Genomic DNA, 20,248 nt, shown 5'->3' with positions numbered 1-20,248 from the left:
TAGTCATAGATGTTCAGATTGACACAGGTGATACTCAGGCTGAGACAAATCACAGATAGAGGTACAGTAAGAGGTGGAGCAGGCACCTAGAAGAAATCTACTGCGAGATTGTAAGTTATCAGCAAGATACAGAGATGACTCTAATATCGCATATACCCTCATAATAGATGAGGGGGACTCATCTACTATTCAAAATGCTCTTAATGAGCCTGATATAGAAAAGTGAAAGGCGGTCATGGATAATGAGATAGACTCTTTGTACAAGAACAATACATATTAGCTTTTTTTTTTAAGAGAAGGGCAATGCCCCTAAATCTATATTAATAGGAATAGACGATTTATAACCCAGATTTTCAGACGGGCACCACAAAATACAACAGGCCACACCTATCATATATATTAGTTTGAACATGAATATAACGAAAAGAAAAGGAGGAGAAGAATAAAACAGGGCATGATGCACACCCAACTCGCAAGCCAACGGCGAGGGGCCATGACTAAACTCCACCACAGCAACGACACCCCGGTCAGGCGACCCGAAGGTTCCCCAACCTAACCCTGTCAAGGAAGAGGGAGCCACGGGAGGAGGGAAGGAGGTCAACAACCGAATTGAAGAACTGGTTAACTTGAACAATACTCCCTAACCTAGCTATGTCATCCGCCACAGAATTAGCCTCTCTCGGGGTGTGGAACAAAACAATCTCTAAACTCTGTTAAAGGGATTAGAAACGAGCTCGCCAATACCATGTGGCCCATGATCCAAAGGACGGGTTGGAAAGGATGTCCACCATGGACTTGGAATCACTAGCCACAACCATTCTAGAGAATCGACGCCTAGCACAAAGGGTTAGGTCGTCAACAATTGCCTTGATTTCAGGCCGTGCATTAGATCCAAAGCCGTACCCATGAGAGAAGGCAAAAATGAAGTCACATGCGTTATTCCTAACCACTCTTCCTCCCCCAAATAAGTCAGGATTACCCTGGGTAGAGCCATCCACATTGATTTTGATCCAACCCTGGTTGAGCCTGGACCACTTGACCAATTCAGCCTTTGGCGAAGGAGAGGAAGGGACCGCAATCCCCAAAATGTTGAGAGTAAGAATGGTCGACATCTTTAACGATGATGGTATATTAAGGAGGGGGTTAAGTCTGCAAATCCAATGGCGAATGTTGGAGATCACCCCAATTGGGGGCCATGGCGACATTTTCAAAACGAGCAAGGTTCCTAGTGATCCAAAATTCCCAGATGATGAAGCTAGGAATAAGGCCTTTAAGGATAAGTGACCCACCTGAAAGAGAGCATGTAAACCACTAGTGATTGGCTTTAGCCAACATTGGAGAGGAGGGAAAGATCTGGACATTAATTGAAAACTCTTCCAAAATACTCTTAGACCTAGGCTGTTGTGGAACTGAAAGAGAATAAATGGTCTAAAGTTTCGATCTGGGGGGGGTTGGGGGATGGACATTGGCAGCAAACACATTTGGAGGCAATGTGAATGCCCTTGCGTTGTATCCTCTGGTCCACTAGGACAGCTCTATGGAACACTTTCCATGCTAGAAGGGAGAGTTTGGGCAGCAGATTGGCGTGCCAGACCCATTTGGACCAGGGCTTCTGATCCGCGTGAGGTGTAATGTTGTGCCAGGCCAGCCCAATTGCAATCTCACCTAATTTAGAGTCGATCCATATGCATTTATCTTCATTAGGGGAGGTGCAAATGCCATCATTGGAGACATGGTCGAGAACTGATTAAGGGAGTAGCCTGCTTAGAGAGGATGGGGAAAGCCAAACTTCAGGCCTAATCAAGTCTCTGACCATAGCAGAAAGGAGGCCTGGAGGAGGGGGGAGCAATGTCAACTTACGCAGAGGGCCCAGCCCTGTCCAGTCGCTGTTCCAAAAGCTAACATCGTGTTCACACCCTAAGTATAAGGTTGTGATGTAGTAATAAACTCAGTGAGACCGAGGTCGAATCCACAGGGACTGAACCTTGTACATAATCTGAAAATAACCAGAACTAGAATTAGAATAAGATGAAATCTAAATCAAGTGAATATGAAAGAATAATGGTGAATGATTAAACTAAATAACTTGAATTCAAAGGTAGGAAACTAAGGTGCCAAGGATCCACTTATAGCAATTGAGAAGTTACCTTGCATAATTCAAGGACACAATTGGAATCGGAGTCCTATCTTATCCAGTTGGTAAGAGGAGATTTGTTAGATCTCTGAACGTCTCATGGATCTAATCATCAACAGATACGATTGGTGCAGATTTGAAAATGATTTCGTCACCTAACCATGCCCAGGCGATGTTCACTCCCCAAGTATAGGGTTGTGATGTAGTAGTAAACTCGGTGAGACCGAGGTCGAATCCCAAGGGACTGATACCTGTACGTTATCTGAAACTAAGTAGAACGAGAACTAGATTAAGATGAAATCTAAATCGAATAATTTTTTAGGAATAATAGTGAAACATTACTCTAAAACTTAAGGAATTCAGAAGAAGGAAACTAGGGATTCAAAGGATCCACTTGTAGAGATCAGGGAGATCTTATGCCTGCATCAAGAAATATGGAAATTAAACTGAACTTACTTGATTTAGTTTTCACGAGATGAACGGTATATGAATTAGAATGGATTCCATTACCAAACCATGCCCAGGAGACAAAGCAAACAACAGAATTAAGCTAATTACCAACCAATCAACAATGCATGAAGGTTAGGAAGGGTACCATCTTCCGACCATGCCCATGAGACGATGGTGAACAACAGGGCTTCCTGACGTCATAAACATCTAAAGGGGGAAGAAATACTCAAAGCCATCGCAGATCTATTATAATTTCAATCACAACAAACCATTAAAAAAAAACTAAAAGTATTCCTTTTAATTAAACTAAAATCAACATCAGTCAGTCTAAACAAGAGGCACAAGCAAAATCTCTCCCATCAGACTACGAGCTTCACCTCTTAGCCCTTGCTAAGAGGTTTAGCCAAACATGGATGGCTAGATCTCTTAAAAATAAAATAAACAAAGTAAAATAAAAATAATAAGAAAAAGGAACGAACTCTTTATCTTCTCTCTCTCTCTCCCTTGCAATCGTCCAAGCCCAAACCGATCGCTGCTCACCTCCTCCCCCGGTTCACTTCTTTCCCTCTCCTTCTTATAGAGCCAGCAAGGTTGGTGGCGAGTTTTCGCACTCCATGCATCCGGTGCTGAAGTTTTTCGACGCACCCATGCGTCGGTGCGGAAGTTTTACGCACTCCCTTTGTAATAACTTCATTTGGCGAACCTAGATTTACCACAAAAACCGATCCTGTTGTGGGATATGAGCCATTCAGGCTCCTTGAAGATGGACGATTGCCCTTTGAAGGTAATTTGGATGGCCTTGATCACACCAGAGAATGGACTGTTGATCGCAGAACGACTGAGATCTTGCCGGCTTCAACCAAAACCGACTTCCTTTGCGATTGTGCTTGCACACTCTACGTCTTGCGTGGATCCTTCAAACTTTATGGCTTTGGATTGCACGGAGCCCCGAACAGAATGGACGGTCCGGATCATCTATGTGATCAGCGATGGTGGCCCACCTGGATCGACCGCAACCTCTGCTGCGGAACAGAGCTCGCGCAGACGCTCCGCTGTGCCGTTAGTGGGGTCCATAACCGGACTTATCAAAGAAATCCACACCGTCCACTGGTTTCCCCTCGGAATTTCAATCGGGAAGGTGTATTTTTTTCCTTCTATTGATGAGGCCCACTGAATCTTTGTTTCTGCCGTCCATCCTGCATTTAAACTGCTAGGAACCCATCCTTACTGTTTCTTGAAATTTTGTCACCTAGGGCTTGGTAATATGGACCATGGAGTTCGAATGTACGGTCAGGATCAGCGTTCTGGGGAGCGAGTGGGGCCCACTGCACGAGATTAGCATCCACAGAGGAGGACGTTGTTTGCGCAGCAGCGGTCGGGTCAGCGCCTATTGACCGGATTCTCCAGTATGGTGTGGCTCACGTGTGCGTGCACTGAATGCACGCACACCCTCATGTGGGGTTCACTATGATGTTCGTAAGGAATCTATACCGTCCATCCTTTTCCTCAACCAATTTAAGGCGATGACAATGAAATTGAAGTATATCCAGATTTCAGGCGGGCCCCAAATCATGATTTTAGGGGCTGATCTAGCCGTTGGGCCACTTCCACATGGATCCAAGGGCTCAAATTTTATGTGTACGGTTAATTTATGTTCTTTGGGCCCTGTGTGAAGTTTCGAGCCGACCAGATGGTGGAAACCCTATGCTCTTGTATTCTGGATGTTTTGCAGGCCTGTTTGGAGTGAGTGGTTGTAATTTCTCTGATCTCTGGTGTGTAAATCGTTGATCTTGGTCCCCTGGAGTCCGTCCCTTGCCTTTAGTGTCATCAGAGCATTAAATCTATGCATTTAACAGCCTTTTCCAGTCCCAGCTCGTAAATACACCTTGCATCACAAACACGATTAAATTGAGCCGCTAAACCGTACCATGTTCGTAAATCTATGTAATAAATGGGGTCTAATATGCAATATTTGACCCTCAACAGGAGACGATGGCAAACAACAGCAATTTACCAATCTCACAATCAATCATAAGAGAATTGTGAAGGAGGGATTCTATCACCCTACCATGCCCATTGTTCACTCCCCAAGTATAGGGTTGTGATGTAGTAATAAACTCGGTAAGACCGAGGTCGAGTCCCAAGGGACTGATACCTAAACGTTATCTGAAACCAAGTAGAACTAGAACTAGACTAAGATGCAATCTAAATCAAATATAAATTGATGAATAATGGTGAGAGATTAATGTAAAACTTAAGGAATTCAGAGGAGGGAAACTAGGGATTCAGAGGATCCACTTGTAGAGATCAGGGAGATCTTATGCCTGCATCAAGAATTATGGAAATTAAACTGAACTTACTTGATCTAGTTTTCATGAGATCAAATGGGTGTAAATTAGAGTGGATTCCATCACAAAACCATGCCCATGAGACAAAGCAAACAACAAAATCAAACCAATTCACAACAAATCTGAGTGATGTATGAATATCAGGAAGAGTACCGTCATCCAACCATGTCCAAGGGGCAATGGTGAACAACAGGGTTTCCTAACTGCATAGTCACAATAAGAGAATGAACATACTCAAAGCCCTCGCAAAGATATTGTAATTCAAGTCACAATAAATCATTAAAAACTAGAGAGCATTCCATTTAATCAAACTAAACTCAACGTCAGTTCCTCACATGCGTCCAAGCCGTATGATCAACCCCATTAGGCCACAAGCTTCACCTCTTAGCCCTAGCTAAGAGGTTCAGCCCAACATGAATGGGCTGGATCAAAAACAAATAAAATAAAATTAGAAAAACATAAACAAAAATTATTGTTTGCCCCTGTCTAACGTTCCAGCCGACCACCAAGCTAACCAGCTTCCCTCCAAGCTCACGTCTCGTCCCTCCAAGCTCACCCCTCGTCCCTCCAAAGCTCCTCCCTTTTAAAGACAAAAGGTTCTTCCCGGAGCTGCTGTGGAGTCCTAAAAGAATTAGGCTGCGGAAGAATTCCTTACGCAGCAAGGTTGGTGCGTATATCCTTCTTACGTAGTAAAAAGATTAGCCTCATAACTCCACTCTTCTTTTGTAGTTCCTCCAGAAGATCAACATCTCTTGGGACGTTTTTGAGTGGCCTACACGGTGGACGGATCAGATCAACTGTCTGATCATCATCGAGACCACACCACAGCCCGCAATAGTCGGTGGCGTCCGATGTTTAAACAGGGATGCGAATCCCTTTCACTGTAGTGCTGGTGGGGCCCAATCCTGGTGTTTCTCGCAAGATTCAATCCGTTCATTGGATGCATGTCAAAGAAACAACTGGAAATGGATGGTTTTGGCTGTCTCTTGATGCGGCCCGCCCGATCTATCTCGCTGTCGTTCGTCCGATGTTTAAACAATCCAAACTGATCTCAAACTGTCTTTTGGAATTTTTCCACCTAGGTGATGGTTACAGGCCCCTTTGGAGTCCTCTGGACGGTCCAGATCGGACCGATCACTTCAGAGGGTGGCCCACAACAATCCACCGCAGGCTCTGTTGCGAAACAGAGCCTGCGCGTTGTAGCGCTGTGATGGTCGGCGGACCACTTCTTGATGCCCGGTGTAGAATCCACTCCGACCATTCGATTCACGTCAAAAAACCACTAAGGATTGGCTGGCTTCATGTTGGATTCGGTGTGGCCCATGCGATCTTTGCTCCCACCGTCCATTCCTGCAATCTGCATGTGTTTGCGTGCATGGGACTAGAAGGACAGCTAGGATGAGGTTATGTCCACCCTAAGGAGAGTACGGACGGTTCGGATCTTTCAAATGGATGATGGGTGGGCCCCACTACCCAAAAACGGTCGGGCAATTTTTTTTACGAAGGAAAGAAGAAAATTTTCCTTCTTTCTTTTTTTTTCGGTCAGAGACGGTCAAACCGTCTCTGCGTTTTCTGTGCACGGCCAGTGCACATGTACACCATGCACACTCGTCTCAGATGGGGTCCACATATGATGTTCGCGAGAAATCTGTACCGTCCATCTGCTGAATCATCAAATTTAAGGGGTTGAGACCAAAGTTGAAGCATATCTGAAGATTAGGTGGGCCCAGAATCAACTATTTATGGGCTGATATGAACGTTGAGCCATGTCCACAACGATTCAACGGCCGAAATTTGACGTGTACAGTTAATTTATGGTCTTTAGGCCATATGTGAAGTTTCGAACCGAATGGATGGTAGAAACCCTGTGATCTTGCGTTCTGGCTGACTTTCAAGCCACTTGAGCTTCAGTTTCTCGATTTTCTTGAATCCCTGGTGTGCACATCCATCGATCTTGGTCTCCTGGGGTCTGTCGCTTGCCTTGGTGACTTCAGACCATTAAATCCATGCTTTTAGTATCCTGATCCAGTCCCAGCTCGTAATTCCACCTTGCAACAGAAACATGATTAAAATGAGCTTTTAAACGATACCATGTTCATAAATCTAGGCAACAACTGGGTCTGGTATGCAATATTTGACCCTCAACACAACCCCCAACCAGCATTTTGCTAGTCCCGAGCAAAATATGCGAAAAATAGGTTGAGAATTACAGAACAATTTATAAACTCGAGTGATTTTTGCAGAATAATCCAGATATGAGGATTCTCAGATTCATGAATGTTAGGTATTACTTTCTCCTAGACTCAGGCGCACGGTAAACTTCATAATCAAGTTCAAAGTATTATTCCAGGAATTAGAAAAATTCTAAACATTGAATTCCATGGATGTATAGTCTAATCTCGACTTATCAACATTAAGATTCACCTAATTATTTAAAGATATTATCGGTAACCAATAAGAGACTTCACGGTAACCCAACTTTGCCTTACACATTACTTTTTTTTTCTTTTTTTTCTTTTTTTTTTTATTTTTTAAAGTAACGCCAAGAAGGGGAATTGAGTCCTCACTTATAGGGAGCAAACGTATGGTGAAGATCATTCGCCCAATCTTTTCAATTTTCTTAGGCCGATTCTTTTCATGCTTCGTGAGTACCACGTTAATCCTTCAATATCAAACTGAAACCTTAATTTGAAATCGAGACGTGACATGTGAGATCATAACTCAATCAATGTGTACAACTTCTAATTCTGGATTAACAATTCAAACTTAATTATGCAATCCAATAGATACTGAATCCAGGCGTCTTAAATTTCCAACATCATGTATCTTGAAATTCCAAGTGCCCTAGATGGCTGTCAAAATCCCTTCAAATTCACAAGAAAGTCCAGAAAAATTAAAAATTTTCACAATTTTTGTTCAAGACCAAGAAAATGCTGATTAGTAAACCTAATCTCCCACCCCCAACCTAAAATCTACATTGTCCTCAATGTAAAAGAAATAAGCATACAATGTACATGAGATAAAGAAAATATAAGAGTGATGGAAAGATAATACCTGGGTGAAAGAATCAAGAAGCTATCCAAATATATTTACGTAAGAGCGGGTCAGAATAAGCGAAAAACCAACAGAAGTAAAAATAAAAATAACAAAAATAAAATCCTACCTATACCACTTTCGTAGGTGCTCTCGGTTGCATTTAGCGTATGCAACAAGCCTTTAAACCCCTAGGTTGCCCCTAGTGGACGAGTTGTAGTCTCGTGAGGGTTTGTAGTAATGTTTCCCACAAACATTGAACTAACTAATGGTAAAAATGAAATGAAATGAAGAGCTGGGTTGCCTCCGATGAGCGCTAAGTTTACCGTCTTCAGCGAGACAAATAAAGCAACTACCCTAGTCCTATGAAAGCGAAACACCTACCTATACCTCCATCAGACTAGGAGATCAATCCTGGTAAACAGGAGCAGTCATGGGCATGGACATATCCTCTGAATCAAATTTCTCGACAAATGGTTTCAATCGATGTCCATTGACTTTAAACTCCTTGCCATTATCGGGATCTCTAATTTCAACGGCCCCATGAGAAAAAACAGTAACAACAATGTAAGGGCCGGTCCAACGAGATCGAAGCTTACCCGGAAAGAGATGTAATCGAGAATTGTACAAAAGGACCTTTTGACCAGGCGTGAATGATTTTCGTAAAATGTGTTGGTTATGAAATGCTTTCATCTTGTCCTTGTAAATTCTTGAATTATCGTACGCATCATTCCGGATTTCCTCAAGTTCATTCAATTGAAGTTTGCGTAGCGAGTCAGCGTTGTCCAGATTGTAATTAAGATTTTTGATCGCCCAGTCCGCTTTATGTTCTAACTCCACAGGCAAGTGACAAGCTTTCCCATAGACAAGTCTAAAGGGAGACATTCCAATAGGGGTTTTAAAGGCAGTACGGTATGCCCATAAGGCATCGGTCAATCGAATTGACCAATCCTTACGATCAGGGTTAACCGTTTTCTCCAAAATGTGTTTAATTTTCCTATTAGAAATCTCAGCTTGCCCACTTGTCTGTGGGTGGTATGGGGTGCTCACCCTATGAGAGATCCCGTATTTCTTCATTAAGCTCTCAAATGGTTTATTAAAAAAGTGTGAGCCCCCATCACTAATGATGGCTCGAGGCGTTCCGAATCGAGAAAGGATGTTTTCTTTTAGGAATTTAATGACCGTGCGATGGTCATTAGTTCGACACGGAATCGCTTCAACCCATTTAGTGACATAATCCACGGCGAGCAAAATATACAGATTTCCAAATGATTGGGGGAATGGTCTCATGAAATCGATGCCCCATCAAATGCTTCGATGATAAGGATGGGAGTCAAAGGCATCATATTTCGACGGGACAATGCTCCCAATTTCTGACAATGCTCACAAGCTTTACAAAACTCATGAGTGTCCCTAAACATAGTGGGCCAGTAAAAGCCACACTGCAGAATCTTGGCTGTGGTCTTTTTAGCAGAAAAGTGACCACCACAGGCCTGTTAGTGACAGAAGGAGATGACGCTCTGATGCTCATCGTCTGGTATACATCTCCTTAGGATTTGGTCTGGGCAATATTTAAATAAATAAGGATCATCCCAGAAAAAGTTGCGCACCTCGGTGAAGAATTTCTTCTTATCTTGCGCAGTCCACTGTGTCGGTATGGCACCTGTAGCAAGATAATTAGCAATATCAGCGAACCAAGGTGAATGGAAGACTCTGAACAGTTGTTCATCAGGGAACATGTCGTTGATATGGGTCGTCCCAAGGGAATCAGAGGTATTAAGGGGAGACAGATGATCGGCTGCTACGTTCTCTACTCCCTTTTTATCTTTAATTTCCAAATCAAATTCTTGGAGTAGAATGATCCATCGTATCAGGCGGGGCTTGGAATCATTCTTAGAAAGAAGATACTTAAGTGTCGCATGATCTGTGTAGATAATGATCTTGGATCCGATCAAGTAGGACCTAAATTTATCCAAAGCGAACACTACAGCTAGGAGTTCCTTTTCTGTAGTCGAGTAGTTCACTTGGATAGAATTTAAAGTTCTACTTGCGTAATGAATGACGTAGGGCCTCTTATCTTTTCTCTGGCCTGGAACTATCCCAAGAGCATAATCAGAAGCGTCGCACATAAGCTCAAAAGGAAGGCTCCAGTCGAGTGGCTGCATGATAGGTGCAGTGGTTAATGTGCCCTTAAGCTTGGTGAAAGCTTCCTGGCATTGCTTAATCCACTCGTACGGAGCATCCTTTTGAAGAAGATTACATAAAGGACGAGAGAGGAGACTAAAATCCTTTATGAATCGCCTGTAAAATCCTGCGTGTCCTAAGAAAGATCGCATGTTTCTGATGTTCTTGGGTGGAGGTAGGTTAGAGATAAGATCAATTTTTGTCTTATCTACCTCGATTCCCTTGGATGAGATGATATGCCCAAGGACAATTCCCTTCTGAACCATGAAACGGCACTTCTCCCAATTAAGTACCAAGTTCTTTTCTTCACATCTTTTCAGCACACATTTAAGACTTTCCAAGCACTTGTTAAAAGATGGGCCGTAAACAGAAAAATCGTCCATAAAGACCTCTAGATATTGCCCCACCATATCAGAAAAGATACTAAGCATACATCGCTGAAAGGTGGCAGGGGCATTACATAGTCCGAATGGCATCCTTTGGTAGGCAAAGGTACCGTAGGGACATGTAAATGTGGTCTTTTCCTGGTCTTCAGGGGCTATCTCTATCTGGTTGTAGCCCAAATACCCGTCAAGGAAACTGTAATAGGAATGACCAGCTAACCTTTCCAGGATCTGATCAATGAATGGTAAAGGAAAGTGGTCTTTCCTCGTGAAGGTATTCAATTTCCTGTAGTCAATGCACATTCTCCAACCAGTAGTGACTCTAGTTGGCACGAGTTCATTATTGGCATTGGCTACGATGGTGATTCCAGACTTCTTAGGGACCATGCGAGTTGGACTCACCCATTGATTATCAGATATAGGGTATATTATACCCACGTCCAATAGTTTAAGAACCTCGGCCTTAACCACTTCCTTCATGTTTGGATTTAGTCTACGTTGTAGTTGCCGAGCGATTTTTGGATTATCTTCAAGATATATGCGGTGAGTACAAATCGAGGGATCGATTCCCTTGAGGTCCGTTATCGTCCATCCCAGGGCTCCTTTATGCTCAATGAGAGTAGATATGAGCATACTCTCCTGTTCTTTCTCCAGGTGGGCAGAGATCACCACCGGGTATGTCTCATCTTGACCTAAATGGGCATATTTCAAATCAGAGGGCAAAGGTTTTAGGTCAAGCTTCGGCGGCTTGAGGTTAGACGGTAGAGGCACTACATCGGTTTGTGGCAATTCTTCAAATTGTGGCCTTCACCGGTTAACTTCAAGTACCGGTGCAGTATCAAGCAAGGCACACGTCTCCCTAATCATGTCATCATCAAAATCATGGGAGTGGGCCAGGCACGTCTCTAGATGGTCGGAGGATAAGGTTAGAGGTGTCGTATCTTCCACGAAAGAGTCAATCATGTTAATGTCGTGGAAATCGTCACCGTCCTCTAAGTTTCTGCCGTTATTGAAAAAGATGTTTGACTCCAATGTCATATTCCCAAAAGACATAGTCATGACACCATTCCTGCAATTGATAATTGCATTTGAAGTGGCAAGGAATGGGCGGCCAAGAATGACGGGGATCTGAGTGCTTATGTTATTGATGGGTTCGGTGTCCATGATGATAAAATCTACAGGGTAGTAAAATCTATCAACTTGGACCAACAATTATCCCTCTTAGTACACGAACAGAGTGATCAGCAAGTTGTTGTGTGGTTAGGGTGGGTTTTAATTCACCCAAACCTAACTGTTTGTATACCAAGTAGGGAATCAGATTGACGCTCGCTCCTAAGTCAAGAAGTGCGTGATCAATTCGATGGTTCCCGATTACACATGATATGGTTGGGCTACCGGGATCTTTGAATTTCTGTGGCACGTCTTGCTTTAAGATAGCACTCACTTTCTCAGTCAAGAAAATTTTCTTTTGAATACTTTGCCGTCTTTTGGTCGTGCATAAGTCTTTCAGAAATTTGGCATATGAAGGAATCTGTTTCGCGACATCAAGGAGAGGAATGTTGACTTTCACTTGTTTCAACACCTCTAGGATATCCTGAGAGTTAGAGAGAGGTTTTGGTGAAACCAACCGTTGGGAGAACGGAGCAACTGGCTTCTCTAGAAGTTCCGGTTCTAATTTTTGTGGGGCATCCCTAGATCCATCATTGTTGTCTTCTTCTAGTTCTTGAGACTTTTCGGGCCTAACCAGAAGAGTTTTATCAATGATCTTTTCACTCCTAAGAGTGGTGATGGATTTAGCGTGCCCCATCTGATTTGAAGAGCTGGGATCATTAATCTCGTACTGCGGTTTAGGATTGAAGAGAGGTTGTGCAGGAAGCATCATCTTTTCTATAACCATCATACGAGAATCTATCTTTTGCATAAAATCCGTAATTCCCCGCATTACCTGAGCCAGCTCTTGTATGGAATTTTGAACCGGTTCCTCTTGAGGTTTCACTTGATTTGGATTTTGATTGAAGAAACCTTGAGGAGTAGCCGTTTGTTCATTCCTCCAACTAAAGTTTGGATGATTTTTCCAACCAGGATTGTATGTATTGGAGTTAAAAGGTCTTTAATAGTTGTTTACGGCATTAGCTTGTTCATTCAACACTCCTCGAAAGGCGGGTATTGTAGGACAATTTTCAGTTGTATGAATGTTGCAATCACAGATGCCGCAAACAATTTCATTAACCTTATCCTTCTTTCCTTCCATGGCCTCAACTTTCCTTATGAGCGTGGTCACTTTACACTTGAGATTATCCTCTTCTTTCAAGAGATATAATCCACCTTTCTCCTTTAATTGAGTCAGCTTAGATGTGGTGTTCGACTTTGGTTAATAGTCCCATGATTGTATTTTTTCAGCCAGACTGTCGAGGTAGTCCCATACCTCGTCGACATCTTTATTAATGAACTCTCCATTACACATTGTCTCGACCATTTGGCGCATGGAAGATGTCAGTCCATCGTAGAAAAAATTTGTAATGCGCCACGTTTCAAATCCGTGTTGTGGGCATGAACTGACCAAATCTTTAAACCTTTCCCAACATTAGAAGAATGTTTCATCTTCCTCTTGGGCAAAGTTCATGATTGCTTTTCTGAGGATAATCGTTTTATGATGTGGGAAGAATTTTTTTATGAATTCCCTCTGCATGTCATTCCATGTGTCAATGGATCTAGGACGCAATGAATGTAACCACGTCTTAGCTTTCTCTTTTAAGGAAAAAGGAAAGAGTTTCAGCCTAATTATATCCTCAGATACATTAGGAAAACATAATGTAGCTATAATCTCATCGAACTCTTTCAAATGTAAATATGGACTTTCTGATTCAAGTCCATGGAATTTGAGAAGGAGTTGGATAACTCCTGGCTTGATGTCCATTTGTCCTGTGTTTTCAGGAAAAATCATGCATGAGGGCGTACTCACTCCCGCTGGTTGTAGATAATCTCATAAAGTACGAGGCGGGGGTGCCTGTTGCACCTCATTCTCATCTTGGGTATCCTCCACCCTGGGTGGAAGTAGAGGAGGTTGGTCTTCAGCCATAACTTCAATTAACTCAGGGGAATTCGAGTGGTGTCTAGTCCTACGATGGATAGTCAACCCCTCAACCAATCCTCCTTCAGTCAAGAGACGTCGAGTGTTGTCACGGGCCCACTTGGGCATGAAACACTCGTAGCCCTCAATTAAAAACCCAATCCTAAGAAAGGAAAAGAAAATCTAGAAAGAAAGAGAGAGTTGGAAAGAAATTACCAAGTTGGAGTCCTAAGTTAAAAACCTGCAAAATAAAATAAAATAAGTTAGATTCTAAAAAGAGAAGAACAATCCTTTAAAAGAAAAATAGCAGTAAATTGATTTCTAAAAGAAGGAATTCCTAAAAAAAAAGTGAAAATTTCTAAAATAAATTAGGAAAGTCCTAAATTAGAAAGTAAATTACTAAAAGAGAACTGAAAAATAGAAAGTAGGGAAGGAGCTTACCGAATTAGAAATTTCTATCTTAAAGGCCTACAAAATAGGAAGGTTAGTTTCTAAACAAAAATTCTACAAGTAGAAAATTTCTAAAAGTAAATTAGGAAACAAAGTTAGATTCTAAAAGAGTTAAAATTAGAAAGTAAAAAACAAAAGAGGAAAGTTTCTAAAAATAAACTACTTCCTAAAAATAGAAAAATACTAGGATTAAAAATTTTCAAAATTTAAACCCTAATTCTAAAAAGTAGAAAAAGTAGAGAAATTAGGAAGGAATTACCAATTTAGAAACTTATGTCAGGATCCTATAAAACAGGAAAACAAGTTAGTTCTAGAAATCAAATAAAAGTCTATAACTAAAGTTAGTCAAATTCTAATCTTAAATTAATTCTAAACATAATTAATTTTAGAAAATCGCAACCGTGATAACTAGAACGCAAAACTTGTTCACTCCCCAAGTATAGGGTTGTGATGTAGTAATAAACTCGGTAAGACCGAGGTCGAATCCCAAGGGACTGATACCTGTACGTTATCTGAAACCAAGTAGAACTAGAACTAGACTAAGATGCAATCTAAATCAAATATAAATTGATGAATAATGGTGAGAGATTAATGTAAAACTTAAGGAATTCAGAGGAGGGAAACTAGGGATTCAGAGGATCTACTTGTGGAGATCAGGGAGATCTTATGCCTGCATCAAGAATTATGGAAATTAAACTGAACTTACTTGATCTAGTTTTCATGAGATCAGATGGGTGTAAATTAGAGTGGATTCCATCACAAAACCATACCCATGAGACAAAGCAAACAACAAAATCAAACCAATTCACAACAAATCTGAGTGATGTATGAATATCAGGAAGAGTACCGTCATCCAACCATGTCCAAGGGGCAATGGTGAACAACAGGGTTTCTTAACTGCATAGTCACAATAAGGGAATGAACATACTCAAAGCCCTCGCAAAGATATTGTAATTCAAGTCACAATAAATCATTAAAAACTAGAGAGCATTCCATTTAATCAAACTAAACTCAACGTCAGTTCCTCACATGCATCCAAGCCGTATGATCAACCCCATTAGGCCTCAAGCTTCACCTCTTAGCCCTAGCTAAGAGGTTCAGCCCAACATGAATGGGCTGGATCAAAAACAAATAAAATAAAATTAGAAAAACATAAACAAAAATTACTGTTTGCCCCTGTCTAACATTCCAGCCGACCACCAAGCTAACCAGCTTCCCTCCAAGCTCACGTCTCGTCCCTCCAAGCTCACCCCTCGTCCCTCCAAAGCTCCTCCCTTTTAAAGACAAAAGGTTCGGGAGCTGCTGTGGAGTCCTAAAAGAATTAAGCTGTGGAAGAATTCCTTACGCAGCAAGGTTGGTGCGTATATCCTTCTTACGTAGTAAAAAGATTAGCCTCATAACTCCACTCTTCTTTTGTAGTTCCTCTAGAAGATCAACATCTCTTGGGACATTTTTGAGTGGCCTACACGGTGGACGGATCAGATCAACTGTCTGATCATCATCGAGACCACACCACAGCCCGCAATAGTCGGCGGCGTCCGATGTTTAAACAGGGATGCGAATCCCTTTCGCTGTAGCACTGGTGGGGCCCAATCCTGGTGTTTCTCGCAGGATTCAATCCGTTCATTGGATGCATGTCAAAGAAACAACTAGAAATGGATGGTTTTGGCTGTCTCTTGATGCGGCCCGCCCGATCTATCTCGTCGTCGTTCGTCCGATGTTTAAACAATCCAAACTGATCTCAAACTGTCTTTTGGAATTTTTCCACCTAGGTGATGGTTACAGGAGTCCTCTGGACGGTCCAGATCGGACCGATCACTTCAGAGGGTGGCCCACAACAATCCACCGCAGGCTCTGTTGCGAAACAGAGCCTGCGCGTTGTAGCGTTGTGATGGTTGGCGGACCACTTCTTGATGCCCGGTGTAGAATCCACTCCGACCATTCGATTCACTTCGAAAAACCACTAAGGATTGGCTGGCTTCATGTTGGATTCAATGTGGCCCATGCGATCTTTGCTCCCACCGTCCATTCCTGCAATCTGCATGTGTTTGCGTGCATGGGACTAGAAGGACAGCTAGGATGAGGTTATGCCCACCCTAAGGAGAGTACGGACGGTTCGGATCTTTCAAATGGATGATGGGTGGGCCCCACTACCCAAAAATGGTCAGGCAATTTTTTTTACGAAGGAAAGAAGAAAAATTTCCTTCTTTCTTTTTTTTTCGGTCAGAGACGGTCAAACCGTCTCTGCGTTTTCTGTGCACGGCCAGTGCACATGTACACCATGCACACTCGTCTTAGATGGGGTCCACGTATGATGTTCGCGAGAAATCTACACCGTCCATCTGCTGAATCATCAAATTTAAGGGGTTGAGACCAAAGTTAAAGCATATCTGAAGATTAGGTGGGCCTAGAATCAACTGTTTATGGGCTGATATGAACGTTGAGCCATGTCCACAACGATCCAACGGCCAAAATTTGACGTGTACGGTTAATTTATGGGCTTTAGGCCATATGTGAAGTTTTGAACCGAACGGATGGTATAAACCCTGTGATCTTGCATTCTGGCTGACTTTCAGGCCACTTGAGCTTCAGTTTCTCGATTTTCTTGAATCCCTGGTGTGCACATCCGTCGATCTTGGTCTCCTGGGGTCCGTCGCTTGCCTTGGTGACTTCAGACCGTTAAATCCATGCTTTTAGTATCCCGATCCAGTCCCAGCTCGTAATTCCACCTTGCAACAGAAACATGATTAAAATGAGCTTTTAAACGATACCATGTTCATAAATCTAGGCAACAACTGGGTCTGGTATGTAATATTTGACCCTAACACCCATGGGACAATGAAGAACAATAGGTTTTACTAATTTCACAATCTCGATAATGGAAAATATACTTAAAGCTATCTTAGATCCGTTGTAATTTAAGTCACAACAAACCATTAAAAACTAAAAGTATACTTTCATAATCAAACAAGTATCCAAAAGAGTTCAACAAAATATGAATCAAAACAAAGCAAACATCTCAATCATGCTACAAGCTTCACCTCTTAGCCCTAGCTAAGAGGTTTAGCTAGCCATAGCTAGGATTAGCTAAATTCTCTTAGGAAAAGAAATCAAGGGAAAAGAAGAAAAGAAAACAAAGAAAAAGGAAAAAGAACTAAGCCTACTAGCCCCCTCTGTCTCCTTTGTGCACCGTCTCTAGCTTTTTCTCCATTAACTCTCTCTTCTCTCTTCTCTTTATTGCTGCCAGGGGCGGAGGAAAGGGTCGGCTTGGAGGACCGACGTTGCTGCTGGAGTCGGTGGAGGCTTTCACAGAGTGATACGCAGCAACAAAGAACACAGCACTGACTTACGTTTTGGAATTAAACTCGCGGCCTCACATGCAAGATCTAAGACGTTCAGTCGTCTTAGCTCTGGTCAGTCCCACCTTGGGAACAGTTTTGGACGGTCCAGATGGACGGATCGATCCTAAACACGATTGCAAAACGGCCCGGATAGGCCGGGTCTTCGGACGCGCGTAAACAGAGCGAAAGGCTATTTTCTTCCGTTGTGTTGCCGGTGGGGCCCATGATCAACATCTTTTGGGAAATCCACACCGTCCATTTCACTCTCCAAGGAATTTCATTTGGATAGGGTCCATTTTTTATTGCTTCTGACACGGCCCACTTGATTTTCCATTTTACCGTCCATCCTACGTTTTGACGGTTGAAATCTGATACATGCTGCTTCTTGGAAAATTTCCACCTAGGTCTTGATTTTTGGCTCATTCCACTTCGAATGGATGGTCCAGATCATCCACTTGGACCTTGATGTTAGGCCACAGCGAATCCCAACCGTCGTCCGTGCGGACGCTGTTGAGAAGAAAATGGAACTCTCGTTTTTGTCAAGAACACTCGGTCAAACAGAGTTTGACCGGCTTAAGCGGTCCGGTGCACATCCGGTATACATGTGCTGGTGTACACACTACCCGAGGTGGGGTCCACATTGATGTATTGTGAGATATCTGTACTGTCCATCTCCTTCCTCATCTTATTTAAGGGGTTGAGACCAAAATTGAAGTATATCCAGATATAAGGTGGGCCCCAGATCAGAGATTTATGGGATGATCTGTCCGTTAGGCCACTTGTATAAGGATCCAATGGCTGAAATTTTACTTGTATAGTTAATTTAGGGTCCTCAGGCCAGATATAAATTTTTGAGCCAAACTGATGGTGGGAACCCTGTGATTTTGCATTCCAGATGACTTTTAGGCCCGTTTAACGTCAATTTCTTGATTTTCTCCAATCTTTGGCATGTAAATTCTTCGATCTCAGTCCCCTGGGGTCTATCCCTTACCTTGGTGACTTTGGAGTGTTAAATCCATGCTTTTAGTACCATTTTTCAGTTCAGGCTCCTAATTTCACCTTGTAGCACAAACATAATTAAAGTAGGGCATTATACGGTATCAAGTTCATAAAATCAGGTAATAACTGGAGTCTAATATACAATATTTGACCCTCGACACGTTGCCTCTTCCAATGAGCCAGCGCAAGCGAGCCGTAAGTAAGGGGGTGAGCTTGTATATATCTTTCCAGATAAGTGAGGTAAGAGGGTATGACTTCTAATATCTACAAAACGAAGATCAGCATTGTACTTGGCCCTCATGAAATTGCACTAGTAACTGGCTTCACCCCTGAAGCGCACCGCCCACACCTGTTTTATGTGGAAGGCTTTCATGACTGAACGGAGGTCCCTAACACCCAGACCCCCTTCAGATTTCAAGAGGGCAACCTTGTTCCACTGAAGCCAGTGGCAGTGTTTCTTGTCCCCATCCCAGCCCCAAAAGAAATCAGAGAAGATTCTGCTAAGATCAGCTAACGTGGACGCTAGAACGATTGTGGCTACGAGAGTATGAATGGGAATGCGACATAAGACATGGTTTATCAATATCAACCTACCCGCTTGCAAGAGAATTCTGCATTTTCAGCCCACGATTCTTTGCCGGATTTTATTAATCAAGCTTTGGAAGAATAACCTCTTCGGTTTCCCTAAGAAAATAGGAATCCCCAAAGAAGTGAATGGGGCAGTAGCCCTGTTGAACCCAAGAATATTTTTCACCAATCTAGCCCGATCAGCAAACTGCTTGGCCAAAAGAATGAAGAAGCTCTTGGACGCATTAATTTTTTTGCCTGACGCCTATTCATATTTCTTGAGGAATTAACTATCTTCTTGATGGATTCTCCACTATCATTTACGAAGAGGATCGTGTCATTAGCAAAGAGTAGATGAGAGATCGTGGGGCAATTTCTACAAGTCTTGAAAGGCTGGCAAAAGCCTTGAATCATCAATTAGGACAAGCCCTAACTGAGAACGTCCACCACTAGGATAAAGAGGGCAGGCGAGATCAAGTCGCCCTGGCGGAGGCCCCTAGACAATTTGAAAAATCCAGATGCTTGCCCATTGACTAGGACCGAAAACCAAGAGTTCGACCACCACTTCTCAACCATCCTGATCCACTCTCTAGCAAAGCCAAAGGCAAGGAGGACCTCCTTAAGGAAATCCCAACGAAGTCTGTCATAAGCCTTTTCTATATCCAGCTTAAGTAAAAAGTTCTCACCTCTAACTTTCTTGTTGATGTCACAGAAGATTTCCTGGGTGAGGGTGCTACTCTCCGCTATTAATCTACCCTGCATAAAAGCACCTTGTTCAATAAAAATAATTTTGGAGAGAATTATTCCCAATCTATCAGCAATAATCTTAGAGAAAATCTTATACACATAATTGTAAAGGCTTATAGGCCTAAAATCAGAGAAAGTGGCTAGCGGGGTCTTCTTGGGAAAGAGGTAGATAAGGGAAGAAGTAAGAGATCTAGGCAGGGAACCACCTAAGAAGAAACAACGAACAACCTACAACAAGTCTTGGCCCACGGTATCCCAGCATATCTTGAAAAATGCGCTCAAGAGGCCATCAGGCCCAACTGCACCATCGGGAGGTAGCCTCATCACAGCAACGTGGACCTCATCCAAGGATGGAGCAAAGAGGAAAACCAATTATCTTCCTCAGTCACTAAGTGTAACATCCTGAATTTTCACGGCCAAAGTTCATACTCGTGCCCGAGAAAACTGGGTGTTAATAATGTATAAACTTGGATGCTTTAAAAATCGTACTATATTTTTTTCATTTAAATCACATCCCGATACATTTCTGAAGGTAACATTCA

At 42.6% G+C, this 20,248-nt stretch overlaps 1 non-coding gene across 1 annotated transcript; it reads left to right on the top strand.

Annotated features, from left to right (window-relative positions):
- Nucleotides 1-13,066: 13,066 nt before the first annotated feature.
- On the top strand, nt 13,067-13,173 carry LOC131221859 (small nucleolar RNA R71). The gene has a single exon (XR_009159626.1). It is a non-coding gene; the product is annotated as a small nucleolar RNA R71 (small nucleolar RNA).
- Nucleotides 13,174-20,248: the final 7,075 nt, after the last annotated feature.

The sequence above is a fragment of the Magnolia sinica genome, chromosome 1 (genome assembly GCF_029962835.1).
Source record: "Magnolia sinica isolate HGM2019 chromosome 1, MsV1, whole genome shotgun sequence".
NCBI classification, from domain to species: Eukaryota; Viridiplantae; Streptophyta; class Magnoliopsida; order Magnoliales; family Magnoliaceae; genus Magnolia; species Magnolia sinica.
Note: the sequence above shows the minus strand (reverse complement) of the source record. Positions and strands in the feature narration are given on the sequence as shown.